This window comes from Lycorma delicatula, chromosome 2 (genome assembly GCF_047948215.1).
Source record: "Lycorma delicatula isolate Av1 chromosome 2, ASM4794821v1, whole genome shotgun sequence".
NCBI lineage: Eukaryota > Metazoa > Arthropoda > Insecta > Hemiptera > Fulgoridae > Lycorma > Lycorma delicatula.
Window position 1 is genome coordinate 156219851 of NC_134456.1, and position 21554 is coordinate 156241404.

A 21554-nucleotide genomic window follows, 5' to 3' on the forward strand; every position below is an offset into this window, starting at 1 on the left:
TTGTTTTAAATTTTTGATCTTAAAAAAATACGTCATCGGAAAACCGGTAAGAAGTGTGTAGTTAATTAAATTAATACGATTCAAAGGGTAAAAGATAAATATTTTCTTTGTCGTCGGTTGGAAAAGACGTTTGATGTCGAGGTAACTTTTATCGAATATTTTTACTTAAAAGAACATTTCAGAATCAGTAGCTTATTTCACGAAACAGATATTGATATTATAAAATTTTTGGAGAACTTAACAATTTACTATCGGCGCAGAAATTATATGCGCCAGAATTTTAAATCTTATAAAAACAAACTATTCAATTTCAAACCGAGTTAGATAAAAAAATATACGATTTTATTCTGAATTTGCTGATGTTAAACTTTCATTTTTTCTAATTTTTTTAAGAATGATTTTTCTGTGAGAACGGAAAATAATAATTTTATTTTAATTTTCTGTTCCATAATTTGAAATCGATCGCTTACCATTAAAGAATTACATCAATATCGTTAAAATATTTACACAAGGAGGGCAGTCCATACTTAAATTTTAGATATGTCCCTTTGTCCCCTTCAACCATTTTTGAGCTGTTATTCAATTTTTAAAACCAGTTTATCTTTGAAACGATACGATACAGAATACATGGTTCAAGTCCTTCCGTGTCTTCTCCATAATTTTAAACTGACGAATATTATAATAAACGTCATCGCTAACCTGATATTTTTTTATTTCTTTCTTATAAGTAAAAATCATAGTTCAACATCAATAAACTCAAAATAAAATTATGTAAATTTTGATGCGAGTTGTTTTGAAATAAGATAGTTTGTTTTTTATAAGGCTTCAAAGTTGAGGCCGTATAATTTCTGCGCCGAAAGTAATCAACATTCTTCCAATTGCTTCCATAATATAAGGTGGTCATTCAAATTTCACAATAAGTTAAAAATCTCAAAACTTTTAAGAGAACCTTACAAAAGAAATTTATTCAGCAGGTAAAACATTATCGCTATGCCAGACCTACTTTTGGAATTCTGCAATTCCTTTTTCCATGCATTCTTAGAGAACAAATCTAGAATTCCATTTTAATAGAACGAAACTCTAATCTTACAGGCGGGTTGTTTTTAAAATAAACCCTTGTCTTGTTGTTTCCAGAATAAACCCTAGGATGCATAACCAACTTTACCTACGTTGTTGCATACCCGGAGAACTCGGGTGCCGAACTCTCGTTTTTTTTTCAATTTTAAAAATATTCCGTCGATTCAAATCGCTTTCTAAACGTTTATTTGAATAAATAAAGAAGTGAGATGTATATATGGATTATTTTCCAATGAAAAGACTTCTGAGCAGGTTGGAGAAAGTGGGATTGTCAAGGTCGTCGCAGTAAATACGCGGTCACGGGTAGTTTCAAACGACGGCAACCGCTTTGGATTTTGAAAAGGAATGGTCGAGACCCCTCCACAGACTGTTAGGAAGGGTCTCAGAAGATACGCATCAGTGTTACTCATATTCTGTATTCAGACGTGATGTTACACTTCTATAACAAGTTACAGTGTGGCTGCGAGACAAGCCGAAAATACAGAATCATACATCGCTTGCTTTTACTTCTTAAATTTTTCTTCAAGTATCTTATTCACGATATTTTTTCAAATAATATCCATATTATAGTGCAGAATAGTGCAAATATTACTTTTGTGATAGTGGTAAATAGTGATATTTCGTTGAAGTTTGTCAGATGATATCCGTATTATAGTGCTGAATAGTCCAAATATGGTAGTGATACTTTGAAGTTACGGAAGAATTGTTTAGGCTGAATTCGCAAGGTAAAATAAACAGTACATTTGAGATTTTTATTCTTATTCTAATTTCTTTCTGTTATTTTATTGAAAAAAAAAGAAAAATGTATGAATTTTATTTCAGATTAAATACCGATGACAGAGAAGTATAGCTGACAACGTTATTAGGAGACAACGGTAATGAATACAACATGGAGTCTGAAAGCGAGGATGAGGACTGGCTGCAAATGCCACTTTCTGAAGAAATTAATGCGCTTACCGAAGAAGGTATATAAAATAATAGAATAAATTGTGATAGCATAAGATAACAAACAATAATTCATACAATCATTTCTGTCTAATATGAAATTATTATTTTTAGATGAGGTAGAAGATGACAGCGTCGAAGAAGAAGCAGCGGCCAACGTTCAAAGCAGTGGAAGTGAAAGCACATCCAGATTCGAAGCGAGTATGGAATCCTGTGACTATACAACAAATATACTCATTTATGACTATTTTGATTTGTTCAAGTCCCAATAATTCGAATACCGATCATACAACTGATATGTGGCATCTAAATTCATACCCATTGTATCGAGCCACAATGGGAAACAATAAATAAAGAAAAATAAAGCCGTAATTTTGTTATCAACAATGGATTCCGATATGGCTGTAAATGATGATTTTAAGAAAAAGCCTCATATTATTACTTATTATAATAAATACAAAGCTGGCGTCGACACCATGAAACAAAGCTTAGTAGATATACTACACAACATCGCACTTTGAGATGGCCGCTAGTAATGTTTTTCAATATATTAGACATCAGCTCACTCGCTTCTTATCTCATTTATTATAAAAATAATAGATGCTTCAAAAAAAAAAAAAAACAATCAGCGACGGTTATTTATGCGCCAGCTGAGCGAAGAACTTGCGAAGGCAATGGTTGAGAGTAGATGTCAAAATTTGCAATCTTGGTATTTAAATGTGTGATTGGAAGTCCTGTGGAAGCTACTCCAGGTCCATCAGTGATACGAGATGCATCAGGAAGGAAAAGAGTCACTGGTTCTTGCCATATCTTTTATAAACAGGCAATCAGAGAAAGAAGAAAAACAAGAAACAGCTGCTCACAATGCGATAAACCTGTCTGGGATGAGCACTCATCAAATTTTGTTAAATTTCTAGAATGTAATATATGGAGGTTTTGCAACAATTTTCATAAATTTCATTATTATTTAATAATATTTAATTGATTCCACAAATACAAATTAAATAAATTGATAAAAAAGGATAATAGAGTTTAATAATTCAATCAAGTCGAGTGTTCCTATAGTGGGCACCCGGGTATCCGGTTATGCCCACGGAGTACATATAATTTAAAGTCGATTATTTTTGCAAAAATGATTTTTTTTATGTTTATATGTATTATTATCCTAGAGTTTGATTAAATAACGATCTGAGAGCTCAAAGCGAACATTTAATTTTTGATTCAGTTACATATAAAAGTGTACCGTGGTGGGCACCCGGGTACCCAACTATAGGCGACCGAAATAAGCCCCAAATCACTTTAACAAACGATATATTCATGTTCAAAATGTGAACATCCCATTCCAGGCTTAGTAAAATTGAGAAGTGAAGTTACTTACCCCTAACTTCTTCACCGACCCTAATATAAATTTCGCATGTACACACTAAGACCGTTCGAAATTCAGATGATTTTTAATCCTAAAAGGAACAGTACTATGTTCATCAGAAGTGTACAGCCAATACCGTAACTCTCAGAAAAAAAATTTGGTTGATGCCCGTTGAACAGATAATTCAGATGCGTCATAATAAACACTGGGGTAGATAATATAAAGTAAAAAATTAATGAATTATCTTCCAACCGATTTATTAAATGTAATTAAAAGATTTCCTTTCACAGAAACAATATTAATAGTCGATGAACTTTTAAATGATAGTAATTAAATAATAAATCTAAATTCTCTGAATTTTGTTCAATATGTACACAAATACGCGTTTAAATGATTTTCGTTAACGCTTTCTGAATTATGAATTTGTTTTTCAGTTATTTTTATATTTAGAATCGCCATACATACATTTAACTTAATATTATTTCATGAATTTATATTTTAAATAATTAATATGAAATTAAAGTGAATGTATATTTACTTATTTTATAATTAATTGTGAATTCTGAAATGCTGCTCTGGTCAAGATTTTACCGAGGTTTCCCCTTCATCTATCCAGGCAATAATTGGGGAAATTTTAATCATGAAGCATATCTACCCGTTCCTGTCGTGATCTATATAATTTATTATTATGTACTAATCAGAATAAAAGATTTATTCGTTGGTATTACTTTCTACTTTGAAACAGTGCGTCACACCGCTTCTTCAATAACAGAAGGGTAAAAGAGATAATAATAATTTCGAAAAAAATCGGTAAATAAAATGCTTAAGTAGGAGAATAAAATATTCGGTTCTACTAAGTTAAGAAGGTAAGAAGCAAAATAACTAAACAAGAGGTACAATGATATAAAATTGGAAATAAATGAAAACGTCAAGAACTAAATAAATCAAGGAGAACATACAACATACACGTATTTCAATTTAAAAGAAGAAAAACAAAACAAAAGTGGAATTAACAGAGCGTGTAAAGTTGATTCTTTCCCTGTGATGTTTGCTTTTGTCTGCCTTTCTACATATCTCTTGGAGAAATGTTTTAGCGACGCCTCCAACTCATTAACTACCCACCTCCCTCATCTAGTCCACATTCATAACTGCCAACCGATGACGAAGACAGAATCAGCAGAGAAGGATGTACATACAAAGACAAACCGACGACAACACGACACAAGTAAACTCAAATTAAATTTGTAAACTTTGCCCGTTGCACGAGAAGCAACCTTACAGGCAAATTATTTAAACTAAGGAAACACCAATTACCGAGAACAGGTGAATGTTAATACACCATAATAGTAGTATAAGTACTATTATTATTATAATTACCATTACTATTACAACTGACATTTTAAACAGAACTGAACATCGGTAAACAATTGTTAGTCGTTCCGTTATCCAAATACAATGAAAACATTTAGAAAAGGAAAACTTGTACTTTAGTAGAACATATTATTACACTTACAATAAATTAACAACCGATTCCGCAATACAAATAAATTAACCCGGTTTTATTAATGTTTCTTTTATAAAATGGAAATAAAAGAGCTGATAGAGCACGGTAGTAAGAATATACAAGACGCTTCGGAAATGCTACTCAACTTCTGAATAAATGTAAGATGGCGAAACTGAAATATTAAAAATACTCGTATAAAAAAAGCATTAATTATATGAATTATTATTTTCTAAAAAAAACACATATAAATGAAAAAAAAGAAAATTATTAATTTTTTAAGGACAGCCAACAGCCGGTAAACAGAAAAGAAGTAGTACTAAACAGAACGTAAAATAATAAGTTACCGCTGGTAGGAAACGGTAGATTTCAAAGCTCGTCGCGCCACTGAAGTGACCAAATAAAGGAGATATGATAAGTTGAAGGACACCTTTTTCTAATTGCGGAGTACTATCATACCAAAAGATGACGGAATAAAAAAGAATTACTTGACTGAGGATCGGATAATAAATGTAACATCTAAATGAACGGTCCGGCCCAGGGGAGTAGAGAAAAATAAAGCAGAAAAATAAACAAGGAAATACTTTCTGGATGATTGTACACTTTATAAAAAAAAAAAAAACTTCATCACCGTTGTGTGTAATAAAAGTGCTTTATGTAATAAAATTGTAATAAATGTACTTCGAGGTAAAAAAAAACTGCTATGGGGCTGAAGGAATTTTCTTTATGAAGCAGTTTTTTTTTTATAATTCAGTTTTAAGATGCTTTAAAACTTTATCTATTTTTTATTTGGTCTTTAGTTCTTGATTTTTATATCCAGATGAAATTACAAAATGTAATCGAGTTTTTTTTTAATTGTTTAATTTTATTTATGTTATTGGATAAGGCCTTTCATAATTTGTTTGAATACGTTTGATTTTATTTTTGACAAAATGTAAATGAAAGTAGGCGATGAAGAAATGTTTTTAACAATATACATTAAAGTCCTCGATTAAATGTATAATTTCAAAGTTAGTTTTTGAAGATTTCGTCGGAATTCCCGGTAGAGCGTGACTTCATTACAAGAATACTTATTTAAGTTTATAAATTACGGTACTTTGTTAAGTCTTACACAGTATGTAAAATGTATATAAATCCCAAGAGGGTCATTCGATAATGCGCGGTGTGATGAACATCTCAACAAAACTAGTGGCAGAAACAAATCTTCCTTATTTAACTGCCAAAAATGTAAATTCTGTTTGACAAAGCCGACAACGGCATTAAATAATGTAAGCTAAACAAAAAAAATGTAATCGGCCAGCTGATACAGAGCTAACAAATATTATTTGGATATACAATAATATTAATCACCCCGCAGCAAATGATTTTGACATACATTTAACAGAGTTTAAAACAGAGCAAAATTCTCAATTTGACCGGTGAAATATATTTAATGATAACAAATAAGTTGAAAAATAACAAAAAGGAACATATCATTACATATCGTAAAAATAAAAATTTCTAAGAAACTTTCAGTAGGAAATAAAAAAAAGATCGTAAAATCAAGCTACTATGTATATTCATTAACTAACAATTTGTTAATTAATATAAGATGTAGTATTCATGTTAAAAAAAAAACCGTAGTTAAAATTATTTAAATTTTAACAAAGGACTAAATAAAAGGATGTACTACATCCATTAGGATTTTAAAACGAAGGTCCTACTACAAAGTACAAGTACCATACTAAACAATATTCTAAGATCGTAAAATCAAGCTACTATGTATATTCATTAACTAACAATTTGTTAATTAATATAAGATGTAGTATTCATGTTAAAAAAAAAACCGTAGTTAAAATTATTTAAATTTTAACAAAGGACTAAATAAAAGGATGTACTACATCCATTAGGATTTTAAAACGAAGGTCCTACTACAAAGTACAAGTACCATACTAAACAATATTCTAAAGAAAAATTAGACACGTTCCTTCTCGCATCTAACAAACATGTGGATACAGGGTTAAACGATAAAACGCTATTTGCAAACAACAAAAGAAAACAAAAGGTTTAGAATTTAACAAATTTAAAACAGATAAAAAGAGAAATCTAGCTGTAACTCCAAGACAGTATAGAAAAAGAATTCTCGCAATTTAAAAATTAAAATTAACTTAAAACATTTAACTTTATTAAAAACAGGTCACCTAGAAAGTTCGGTTAGAAAATAGTAATGGACTGATATACGGAAGGTTACGGGTTCAAATTAACAGGGCATAGCGAATTTCATAAGTATTCGTTCAAATCGTTTTCAAAGGAAAAGCGTAATAGCAATCAACGATTTATTATCCGAGGTATTGTCTTATAAGTCATTAAAACGTTTTACGTCATTCGATGCAACTTTGTAGGTAGACCACTTAATTTCTTTTTAAAATCTATCTCCATTTAAATAAAAAAAAGTCGTTTTTATAATAAATTTACATTAAACTGAACAAATCATTTCAAATATTGAAGTTTGGTGGAAAAAAAAAAGGTAATAGGAAGGCTATAAGAAGAGTCTAAGATGATGAGCACGAGCGTCTAGTCGAAATGTCATTGTGAAGAAAAAAGAGCGGGTATGTCAATAGAAGCCCACTTTGTTAAAGAAGTCAGCACGCTTTGACGTCAACTTTTTCCGATAGGTTTCGGTTGATTTTAGCGTGAATGTCAGACCAATTGACATTCCAGTGCACTCTAACCGACCCTTCGATTCTCTTTTATTGTTTCATATAATTTACCTTATCGCTCTCTCACATAATTGAATTCGATAGAAATTCAATAATATTTTTTTCTTTAATTAAAGAAAGAACGAGACAAAAAAAAATTAAATTTTTATACACTAATCCTTAAACATAAAACGATTTATTCTAATCAAATTTCTCGTGATATACTTAATCATTTTTACAAAATATCGATCTACTTACTCTTTAGACATCTTATTTTTTAAAAAGAACGTGATATAATTATCACAATAAGAAATTTCTTACTTACATGCGATAAATTTAAGTGAAAAAAGGCACACAAATATACACAGGGTAATATTTCACACCGAGAAAAATATTTAGAAAAATACTGAAACTAAAATCACTCGTATACAATAACGTACTTCTTTCACGAATTATTTTCCGTTTAATCTATCTTTCAGGTTTTGGGATATTAAGATAATTTACAATTTAAATTATATAAATATATAGACAACAGATAAAAGTGATAAAATGAAATGAAGCTAAAAGTGTTTATGTTAAATAAACATTACAAAGTACGTATCAAATGAGCAATCCGTTACAGTGGTCTTAGCGAGTAGAAAAGTAGCGTTGATTCGGGTATATCTGTTCAGTTGAACAAGAAAATGACAAGAAAGCAGAAGCTCACGTCAGTCAGACTAACACTGACGATCCCGAGGATAGAATTCCCATTAATAATAACAGAATTCTGTATTTCTGTTGCTCATAAAGCGTAAATTCTGAGTGTTTTATTACATGACCAATTCTGTTACGATAATCAAATTGGCTTCGCTTGTATCAAAATCAAACTGTATCGTGTTGCTTTGAAGCGTAATAATAAAAAGCTAAGGTTTTTTTAATTATCAGATATTTATAATGCTTATTTATCTATATTCCTGTCTGATATCACTTCGCCCCAATAAATTTGAGCAAGTTTACAAGATAAAAAAATAGGCTGCCAAATCTCTGTTTAGCGCCAATAAATCATGTAGACGAACGAATATTTAGAAAATTAAACAAATTAATTGTTATTTTTAGATTTTTAAATGTACAATCTTTGCTAAATAATCGCTTATTCTTAAAAAAATAACAATATGCACCTCTACAGAAGAACTTTCATATTACTCGGCACAATACTCCACCAACCAAAAAGGGTCCTATTATGCTTCAGTTGTCATAAAACTTTCTACAAATTTATTTAAAATACAATTAAAAGATATTTTTTCTACAGAAACAATATTATGTTGCCGATGAATTTTTAAATATTGCTAATTAAAAACTATGAATTTTCTCATTCCCGTTAACGTTTAATAAATATTTGCTCAAATAATTTTAATTACCGCCTTCTGAATTGTGAATTGTTTTGTTTCTATTTTTTATATTTAATTTCTTCATCCATTTGACTATCATAAATTCATGCTTTTATATTTTAAATAATTAATACGGATAAATGAATTCTATTTATTTTTTTATTTATTTTAAAACTAATCGTGTATCTTGTAATGCTGTTCTAATTAAGATTCTACCACGGTTTCCTTTGAACCATCTAGGTAAATGCTGAAGCAGTTCCTATTTTTATCCTTGGAATAGCTTTTCTGATGAGATCTATAAAGTAGATTATTACGTAGCGATCAGAATAAAAGACTAATCTTACGGTTTAACTTGCACGATCACTTGATTCTTTTTCTACTACAGGTTTCGTTTTTTGATACTTGTAAGTGATCGAAGAACGAAGAATGTTAAGTATTTAGCTCTTGAACATTAATACATGCCACTGACTAGCGAGCAGAAGAGAATAGTTGACGATCGGCTGTTCCCTAGATTTCATTCTTTTTGGATCTTTTCTGTTTTCCAGCATACGAAGAACTCACTTCTACTTCCTTCGTTTCGCTTTTCCTCACCTCGGTGAAAGAGTACTTATGTCAGCACTAACCGTCGACTACAAAAAATTTCCTTTAAAAATTTCGTGTTTCATATTTTTCAATCGAACGAAACACTTATATTTCTCATAAACACTAATAAATTTTGCAGTGAATATAAAATCTTATTTGCTGTTTGGCATGTAAAACACCGAGTTAAAATCAAATCGATGGCGATAAAATGAAAATCAAATTAAAATAAATGTAGAAACGAATTAAATAAAGTTTACAAATTAGTAAAGAGTAGGATAGTAAAAACCAGGAATAGAAAACGAGGAAGATAAAAAACTTATTATACGCGTAAAATAAGATCGTATATTGTTTTCAACTTACTGCAAAAACCGGACGATAACTTACAATTTTTCCTGAAAGTTTAGAAATATGATGATAATTTTACACGGCTGGAGTCATGTATATTTATTAAGGTGAAAGTGTTAACAGTTTATTTTACCAAGCTGACTTTCAGCTTTAAGCTGTGGAATATAAAAAAGTAAACAAAAGGAGGATGAATTATGGATGTCAAATGGAGTAGAAGATATTGAGGTTGGGGCTGATGAAGCGTTTTTAACCTAGAAATGAGAGTAAATATTTTACCTTTAGAGCATAAATATACATGAAAATAAACACAAAATTAATATTACTATGTCATTATTAAATATTACAACATATTTGACACTCTTTTATGTCATAAATTATGACCGAAACTAAGCAACATTTAACTAACAAAAAAGAATTATCTTTAAGAAATAATATACCTATCACACAGCGAGTATAAGTTATCATAAGACAAGAAATCAAAATTAGTATCTTTAGAAATTAGTAATTTTTAGAATTTGGAAAATTCACGACGACGAGAAAAATGTTGTATTTAAATGTTGACTGATATAGAGTATAAAAAATTTTATTCAGTAATAATATGATCAATACTAATTCACAAAACTCTGCCGTAAAAACGTTTTAGCGAAACACAATACCTTTAAAAACCTGTGATAATCCGGTCCTTGGGGGTTACGGTACATTACCGAGAATTTTTCTGAACATGTTACAGTATTTAACGAAATTTTAGTCGGAAATCTGGACCTATTTATTGAAAACTAAAAAAAAATAAATAAACAACGACCATACAGTAAATTTTCTTTAATCATTACTGCTGGGTCTCTGAAGCTAATTTTTTAAAAGAAATTGTCCTGATTCAGAATACAAACATACATAATTTATTCGTCACCCGCCTAAAATTACTGACACAAGTAAATATATATATATATATATATATATATATATATATATATATATATATATACATATTGACATTACCGTTTACATCTCGGCTTCGCCCGCCCTATATGGTTACTTGCGTTTCCCATTTCGATCAGTGGATGTTTAGCCAAAGATGTTGGATCAGAGGATGTTGTTAGTAGTAAGGGCTCGCTTCGCTCACCCTTACTACTAACATCTCTTTGGATTTAAACCCGGATTAGATACCCTGTTATTCTTAATTAGTAATTTTTTTCTAAGATAGTATATTTTTTATAATTGAAATTTAATAGGTCTGGCGGTTTTTAAATCTTTTTAGAGGAACCTGTAATTTAAATGATATTCCACAATTGTTTGTACCTTTTTTCTTGTATATCTCTGTCGTTGAGTGTAATGAAAATTTATTTTCTTTTTCTTTTTTTTAAAGATTTATGTTAGGCCAATGGTTAAGAACATTGTCAGTTCGTTAAACTCATCCCTGTGAGAATAATAACGAAAAAAATTAAAACTCGTTCAATTTATAGAAACTGTCAGAATATTGTAATTTCTTCAGAATAACAGTTTGGTGAGTACAGGACCCGAAACTCTAAGTGATCTGAAGAATGTAGGTTTCAAAATAGTCAGCCTCCAACTTAAAAATAGTAGTTATAGCTCGTTACCCGTCCTTCGTAAGGGTAAAGATATTTTTTTCCCGGTTCTTAGCGTTACTCAACACACACCACTAGTGGAGTTTACCGTACTTCGTTTCTCATTCTTTAAAATTGTTTTTAATTTTATATTTTTTAATCAATTAACCGAAGGCAGGTGTAGCCAGTCGCGTCGCACACATACAGTACAGTGTCAGTGGCAGTGGCTTTCTTGGATGAGCCACCAAGAGCGCCGTACACCGTCGCACCCCATAAATTCAAGAAATTCGAAAATGGTTTTTAGATGTTTGCCTAAAGAATATTTGCAAGCCCAAATCAAGTGAATATCTCGTTTAGTATAGTCGGAAATGGGCAAAATTTGCAATCATTGATCAAAAGTTTTTTTAACTTTCTTCACCAATTTCAAGGATGAATTTCAAAAAATCTAAAAATTGATTATTAGACACTTAAATGAACATCACACGCACGAAAAATCAAGCTGATATCTTTATTTTTCACCGATAAATTAAAAAAATAGTAAATTTCATTTACTCCACTTTAACCTTTTACACTCAGAATTTGGAAAAATCTTTTCGTACTGTGCACTTACACCGTAAAAAGAAGTCTATACACACACTTCAAATAATCCAAATGGTAAAATTTACATGAAATTACAATATTTAAAATTTCATTATGCATTTGCATACCTAGAATGTTCCTTGTAAAACACTCATACATTAAAGCAAACCATATTTAAAAATTTCAGTATATTTATTAAAAATATTAGTTTATAAAAATTAGTGATATTAAAGATTTCAAACTTCAATAATAATTCGACATAAAATTTGATATAATTTATTATAAAACATAATGAAAAGTTGATTTTTAAACAAAAGAAATTCTATGGAAGAATACAAGATGTATTAGATTTATGATTTTTCTTTGTGGAAGAATATTCAAAGAAATTATTAACGCTTAAAAATTTCAATATAAAAATTTGTTCTTTTAAACAACCAGTCGTTTAACTTGACCAAAAATTTACAGAAATCGATTGATTAATTTATCCATTACATGAATAAACAGACAATGAATTAACAGATTATAAATAAACAGACACATGTGAAACACCCAGCTACATCCAAGCTGCTTATTGACCTAGAACTCCACTATTTTGCTATGTCAGATATGTTGTAATTAACAAAACAATAAATACACAAATAAGTTAGCAAGAAGGGCAGAAAACGTTTTTAAAAACGACCAATGGAAAAAATAGTAAGAAAGTATAAGAATACACTGTGTTTCGTAAGTAAAATAGAAGAAAGTTATTATGTATTGAAACTGCTGTCATTTATTTTAAAAATGAATTTTATGAAAATCAAAAACATATTTTGTTATCATTTTTCAACTTTTTATAATGGATTTTCACCAAGTAAAGGCATCGATTATTTCAAATAATAATAATAATTAAATAATGTATAAGGACCAAAGGTTCTTTGTAGTGCCTCAATATTGAAAATTAAAGGGTAATATTATATATACCCAAAAATTTAGAGGAGTGTAACTAAAGCTTAAATAAACATATCTCGGCAAGCTAAATATCGAATCTGAATTCTTCAGTTTCAATTTGAATCAAACAATTGTTCTGCATTTGCTGTTTGGCCTTCCGTCTTACGTTAGGAAAAAAATCAAAGTAAATTTTATATCGAAAATGAAAAATTTACATAACAGCTGTAACATTCAAATACATCTTAAACATGGTAAAAAGTATTTTAAAATTATTTTTGTTGTATAGCATTAAATTTAATAATAAATAAAATTCTGAGTATACAACAAAAGAAAATTAATGAATTTTACATTTTTAAAAATTCACATATATGATAATTTTAATTTATATATATAAATTATATATATATATATATATATATATATATATATATATTATATATAAATAAATATATACATATTATAATACATTATAAGTACATGTACGATGAATCCTTTTTATAGATTAAATAATGAACATTTTCAAAGAAAATTATAATTAAATAGAATATATGAATTTCAACTATTAATACATAAATAACACAAATGTACAGTAATTTTGAATAAGTCTGGAACATTCGTATGTGTATAACAACAGAAAATTTAAAATAAACTGAAGCAAAAAGTAGAACAATAGCTTTCAAAGATACTTTTGAACACACGTCACGTTATCTTATCTCTTTAACAACTGCTAAAAACCTTCAAAAAGTTTTCAAGTTAAATAACAAGAAAATAGTTTTACTGTATTTTCAAGTCAATAAATTAAACATGTTTAAAATTTAAAACAAAACTCATAAAGAAATATAATTTTCCTTAAAGTAAAAATTGTGTCCCCGTGTGGAGGTATTTTAATCTAGTTAAAACTTTTTGCAAGAAATAAAAAAATTGTATAATTCGACTCGATTAAATAAATCATTGATCCAAAATAAACATCAATAAACCGTATATATATATATATATATATATATATATATATATATATATATATATATATATATACACACATATATTTATATATTAAAAAAATAAATAAATAAATTATATTTATATATACCTACATGTGTGTGTTAATTTGTATTGCAACAAGACCGGTATAACAGATCTGAATAATAGATTCCTGCCAATTAAGAAGAAAGTAGTAAAAAATATAATAATGGGAGGAATCCAGAAAGGGACTAAAAGAAACCCTTTTAGTAAAGGTAAGAGGTACGTGTAACAATCGTCCTTTGTAATATTGCCCACTGACACATCTAAACAGATGTTGTTCTGTGAGAAGAGTTACCGGACCCAGATTAGGAATCCATGGCAATGAAAAGGCTCGGTCGATCGTTCTCATGCTTCGAGTTGGGTCCGGTCCCGCAGGTAAAGAAGGTAGACCATTGTCAAATGGTCTTCCCAGGTAAAGAAGGAAGACCATTTGACAATCAGTTCTGCGAGGAGAGTCTGCGAGACAGTGCTATGAGAGAGTATTCCGCGAGGAGCACAGCGAAGAAGAGAATTTCTAGTGTGTACAAAGTTCGACGCGATTAAGGTGATGTCACAAGTAATTCCAGTACATGAAAACATGAAGTGGTTCGGTGAGTTACTATTAACTATAAGTGCAAGAAATAATGTACTAAATTTCATTCATAAATGGTTAGGGTAGTTTTATTTGTGAATAGCAAAGGTATTTTCCGTGAAAGAACGTTATAATTATCTTAAATATTGTACTATAGTTGTTAATACAAGACTAGTGGTTAAAGGTGTTAAGAGTAGCGGTCATGCTAATGTCTTTTGTTCAAACACGACCAGAGTGAAGCATGCAATGATTATTGGCTCTAATCATATCATGATTAAAGCAACATCACAAGACACACAAGTAACTATGAAACAAAAAATAGATGAAATTAATATTTATATTAATTATTTAATAATATTTACTGTAAATAATTTAACCTCTTTAATTAATTTAATTTAATTTATTTTCATTGTACTTCATCTAAACAATAATCGAATTTGCTTTAATTTTTTATTATTTGAACTAAACTCTTTGCTGGTAGTCAAAATTTGCTTTTTCTGCAACGCCCATGTTGTGAAAGAAACTATCTTCAATATTATTTTATTTCTTATTATAATATATTGTGCATTATTGTGCTTATTTTTAATTATTGTGCATGCAATAATGGTATAAAATGTGGCAAATAAATAAATAAACGTTAAAAGATACTAAACATATAAAATAACAACAAAATATATCACAGTTCAGAAGGTGGTTATGAAAATTATTTGTGCGCATAGTATGTCCATGTTGAACGGAGATGCAGAATTTTCAGAACTTTTTCCTAATATTTTAATTAAGTTATTTAAAAATTCACGGACAGAATTATTTCTGTAAAATAAAATCTTTTAATTGTATTTTAAATAAATTGGGGTAAAGATCTTTTCTACCGGTTCGGAGATTTATTAAAAATGGCAAAGGGTCCTTTATCAAGGGAGATTTATTAAGGTCCTTTATCGTTAATAAGACTGAAGTATGTGTAAAGTTAGACGAAAACAGTTCCATTATCCGGTTCAATAGAGGTGAACATTATTATTTTTTAAGACTAGGTGACTATATTTTTAGCAAAAAAAGCACTTTATAAACATCAATACATGGATAAGTTAATAGTTTTAGTTTTCTAAATATGATTCATACTTATGGGCGACAAACGATGATCAAACAACCCATTTTTTATTTTAAAAATGCGTTCTGAATTTTTGAGAGAGCCCCAAGAGATATCATAATTCATACTAGAATTGGAATTTACGTAAGCATAGTAAATAACGATTTAATAACTGTAAAAAGCGTAAGGTTTTAATAAAACGCTTTAAAGTAAAACAACAAGAATAGAAAAAATGAGTAAAAGAAATAAAATCATTAATGGGAATTCTACCCACCCTATTAGCAATGTTACGTCTACGTAAGAAACTAAATCTATAGCGAGTGAATAATACCAAGCGCTACTCGGATTCGATACAAAATCATTCGAGATGAAAGGCAACTCTCGATCACTTCACTACGAGGAGGACATATATAAAAATTATTTGTAAAGTAAAATATACTTAGTTAAATACAAATTATAGTTTCCTAAATGGAATCTATATTAAACTAAATATTCTTTTTCACTACCAGTACACAAAATTGGCCGATTTAAAAAAAAAGATTAATATTCATCGTAAATTTATTACTGAAAAAAAACCTTGTTGAAGATTCTTATTATTTAAAGCATTATATTACGGCAGTAATATAATAATAGTGAATCTGGTCATAGAACGAAATGTAGGGTAAGAAACAGTACATACAAAATTAATGTACAAAAAAGTATTGACATATTTACTGTACTCATTTATTAAGAGTCTGAAAAGTCCTACCGAAAAGGTGAGTCTTAAAGGGTGGAATGGGAAATGAATGGAAATTTAACAAATATTTCAAAAAGTATTGATTTAAAAAAAATCTACATTAATGCTTTCAAAATTTCCTACAGTTCCTTTTTTTATCTTGGTGTTAAAAAATAATCTACTCACAAATAAATGAATTTTATAACAATTAAATCAATATGATTTTTTTTTAATAAATTTTATATAGACTAAAAAATTTGAATGTATTCTAATTATCTAAATTGCGAAGTAGACGAAATTTTGGATAGAAATGGTAACACAGAACTATAGTAAAGTAGTTTTTATTGATAAATTATTAAAAAAAAAGATTAAAAAGCTTTGACGTAGATGAGAAAAAACTATTTAAATTGTAAAATGAAGTAAAAATTTAACTTAAAAACTAAAAAAAGAATATACGGTGACCAAGTGGTGTTGGCTGAACTTAAGGGCAAAACATAAAAATTATTATCAAAATTAAAACTAAATTCTTCGAAACAAATTAGATCCATATGAACAAATCCCCTTTATTAATTGAGTTTCAATTAACACACATCTCAGGAATGGTCGACCTGAGACTGTACAAAACTACACTTCATTTACATTCATACATATCATCCTCTGAAGTAATACCTTGCGGGTTCCGGAGGCTAAACAGAAAAAGAGAAAGAAAGCTACGTATACTTAAGTATTATGTTTTATTAAATAAAATGAAAGGCTTTTTATTGTGAACAAATGATTCCTTATTTGTGGATAAACAACTGAAATTCTGAAAGTGGATATCACAAAAATTATGTACTCTGTCAATTTTATGCCTCACCTACTAATACAAATAATAGACTTATTATTAATTCAACTGAGAAAAGAAGTGAAAACCTGTTGAAAAAATGAATAGCCTGTATTCTATATATATATAGCTTCTTTTTCATTTTTACGTAAAACATTAGTTAATAAATCAAAATTATTTCAGAGTACAATATAATTAAATATTCATAATTTAAATCCTATTATTCAAAATAATACATTTGTTAACAACGATTAACAAATGAAAACATTTAATTTAATTAGTAAAATAACTCTGTTGTTTGTAACAAACATGTTCAAATTTCAATAAATATAAATTAATTATTAAATTCTTACAATTAATTGAATTGTCTTTAAATTACTAATAAATTAAATGTTATCCAGATTTTATTTGATTAATATACGAACAGGTACGCATACTTAAATAAACGAAAACAAAATAATTGCATTTTCAACGATTATATCGATATTTCGGTTTAAAATGAAATGAAATTAGAAAATAAATTTATGTGACAAAATAAAATAGCGTATCTAGCGAGTATATTAAATTTTATCCATTAATCAATTTAAATGTATGGAAAAAGGAATAATAATGATTTAATAAGTCGAGCGAATTTTTATGGTAGTTGCAAATTAAAAATAATACTGTCGTAATTTATAATGCATATTAGTAGAGTCGTTAAAAATAAGTAATAGTTAACTTTTTAAACTGATTTACTGATCAAGCGAAACAAGGTCCTGTATGATTCAACCTTTCGGCACGTCATCTGTTTGTGTATTTGTAATACAGCTACGCCGCCCAAACATATTTTCCAATGTTTATGAAATTACACAGTAATCTTTCTTACTGACGGAAATACGTAACATCGTTAACGATTTTTCACAAAATATTGTTTATCAAAATGGCGTCAGCCGGTAACTTTCGTAAAGAAGGAGGATGGAAAAATGGCATCAAGCGAGAGCTTTCGTTTCCAATCCTCTATTGGCAAATTGAAAACGTGTTTCCCCACAACTATATTTCACACCAATCACAATCTGCCTTTCAGAATTATTGTTCAGCCAACCTGACTTTCTCAATTATAAAATATATCTAATCTTACGTAGTTACGATACCAATGCTCTTATTATACATCTAATCTTATGTAGGTTACGATAAAACTGTTGGTTTTTTTATAGTTTCTTATTCTAACGCCGTATTTAGAAAATATTATGAAATACAAAAATAAACAGATAAGAAAACCCTTCTCCAGAGTAATTGGGTCAGTCACATCTTATATTCCTGAAAATAGTGCTTATGATAGTGAAAATACAGTGAAATTACTGGCATTAGTTAAATTTAACACAATCATTTACGATCAACAATTCGTTTGGATACTTCATTTTCATTTTTCACTCGATTAATTCAATTATTTTAAAGCGAGGCCCATTGTTCACGGCCCATAACATGCTGTTATTACACGGGTAATATATTTTAATATTATCAGAAGCTTACGTCCGTCAAATGAGTGCCTGTAAAAAATTATAGCCTGCGTATGTATATGCATGAGAGGTACTGAGGTAAATACAATCAGTAAACAAATTGCAGAGTGCCGTTGCGACCTGGTGATTCCCAAATCGGTACTCGATTTAATTGATACTAACGTGTCCTAGTAACATGTTTCAACACAATTTATCTACCTACATCTTCAACACAATTTAAGTTTAGTTTCACACAATTTAAGAGAAATATTTACACAATTATGAAAATATTAGAAACGCAGCTTTTCAATCACACAATATTTAACAAAATGACATTTCTTTCCTTTAATAAATAATTGATTTAATTGGTTTTTACAGTATTTTAAGTGAGAAATCTAACTGGAGAAATACTATTTTCCATCGAGCAGCGATCGGGTGGAATATTTTTTGTTCTTCAATTATATAAATGAAATCATAACATTTAAATCTAATGGAATTGTTTTTTAATTAGAAACTCGTTGTAGCTCTTGTGTCAGTAATTTCGCAACTGTACAAGCAAAAAACCTCGGGTTATTTTTCCATAGCCCTTCTTTAGTCACCAGTATCAAATATGAGTAGTACAAGAGCTTGAAAACCCTGACTTTAAAGACAAATTCAGTATTGTAAATGATTCAAAGGTTTCAAATGAGATGGTGTGCGTGGTTTGAACAATATGTTTATTCAGTTGAAGCGTGATTTCATCTTTCCGGAACAATTTTTAGCCAAATCAACGAATTATGGGGTTTGATTTACAAGCCCAGCGTATATTTATTATGGAACATTATTTATTTAATCCATCGGTTTCATTCTAAATGCTAGAATATCTTTACGGTTAAATTTTTAGATTTTGCAATACCAAATAAATCTATTATTTTACTGTCTACATTTCGCGAAAAAGAATATGTAGCTGACCTAAATGTAGGGATCATCCGTCAGTGTTATATGATAAAACTTTGCAATACAGTCAGTTTCTTTTACGATCTTCAGGAAAGACATTCACGAAAATTTCTCAACAGACTGGAACTTCGGTAAGGGTTATTAATAAGCTACTAAAAAAAACTCAATTTTTTTTTAGAAGCCCTTCTTTAATCGCCAGTATCACCAAAGCTGAGCAGTACAAGAGCTTGGAAAATCTTACTTTAACAGACAACTTCAGTATTGTAAGCGGTTCAAACATTGGTAAGCGTGTTTTGGATAATGTTGTTATTCAGATGAAGCGTGATTTCATCTTTCTGTATATATGTATCGCCAAATCAACGGATTATGGGGTTCTGAGAATCCACACGCTTTTCATGAAACGCCATTCCATAATCAGAAAGTTTAAATGCACGATTTTGCGACGTAGAGCGGTCGGTCTGACTCATTTTTTCACAGAGACATTAACTGCAGAATATAAATCGGATATTAAAACAAATTTCGGAGAACTACTGGAAACTAATGAGCACACTGCTAGTTACTGCGAAGATTCAACTAAGTTATTATGTAAATCTTTTGTAAAATTTCCCGCGGACTATGACCTCCACGGTAAACAGATCTCTCACCGCCAGATTTCTACTTATGGGGTTATTTGAGAAATACTAATTTCAAGAACAACCCGCACTCTTTGGATGAATTGAACTGGCTTCATCTCTAACATATGTAGAATAACTGTAAGCAAATTGCCCTAAACATGAAAAACAGAACTGACTCCTGCATCAACACTTTAGGTGGATATTTTTAACGTTTATTGTGACATGTAAGTAGAAAAAAATTAATAATATATTCCGCTAAGTTTTCTGTATCATATAATTAAATTACTCTTATCATTAAATAAATATAAATTTTTCACACAGGTGAATTTATGAAACCCTACGTAATATCTATCTCGCCAATAACAACGATCGTCTGGATTATACAATGAACGGCTCATAAGATTGCAAAAATTCCCGGATTTCTGATCACGTAAATTCTATACCATCTCCAAAAATTAATAAATCAACAAATTAAAATCTCCTTCTTTACTTTACGTAGTTGTACAGTTAATTGTATCGAAACGAATTGATTATTTGAACTGAAATAGAACGAAATATTTGAACTGAAATAAAACAGAAAATATTAAATAAATTATAAACGAATGTCATTTAATATAAACAGGAAATACATTTAATAATCAACGCATATTTTATCCTGCTAGACTTCGATCAGATAATTCTTGAATTAAGGATGGTAATGATAAGGAAGTTACATCTAAAAAATGCCAAAAGTTAAAAACGGGAACTGAACGATCAAAAGGGGAAGGTAATAATTTAAAAGACCCTTTACAACAAAAAATCTTCGTCTACCCAACCGATCATAAATAATACCAGTTAAGTAAAAAAGACCAGAAGAAACAAATCCATGGGCAACCGTAAAAGACAAAGACCCAATAAATCCCAAACCAGTCATTGTAAATAAACCACCTAATTCCTGAAGAAATTAAGCCACGACAAATTAGTTCATCACTCAAGGAAAAGAACAGCATTTTTACAAATGAAATATAGGTATAAGAAGGAGATAGTACAATACGCGAAAAGTAAACTAGTATCACCAGCCTCATTTTAGAGTCCATGTAGTTTCTTCTAAAAAAAAAACAAAATGAAACCGGCGCCCTCTGATTAGCTCTTCCGTGTCATTCTTTGCCCATACCTCCCAGACGCAGCACTGTCGTAATTTAATCATTTTCCCCCCCGCTTAAGGGTCTTGTACAAGGGTGTGGTTGGTTCAACCATTCTGTAACGCAATAACCCGGATAAGCTTTTGAGTATCTAACAGTTAAACAGGATGTCAGTTGGTTTTTATTTTCTATAGAAGTTTTTTCCTAACTGTTAGAGTACGTACATCTCATATTTTTCTCGCATGCAACGCTACATTTTACAT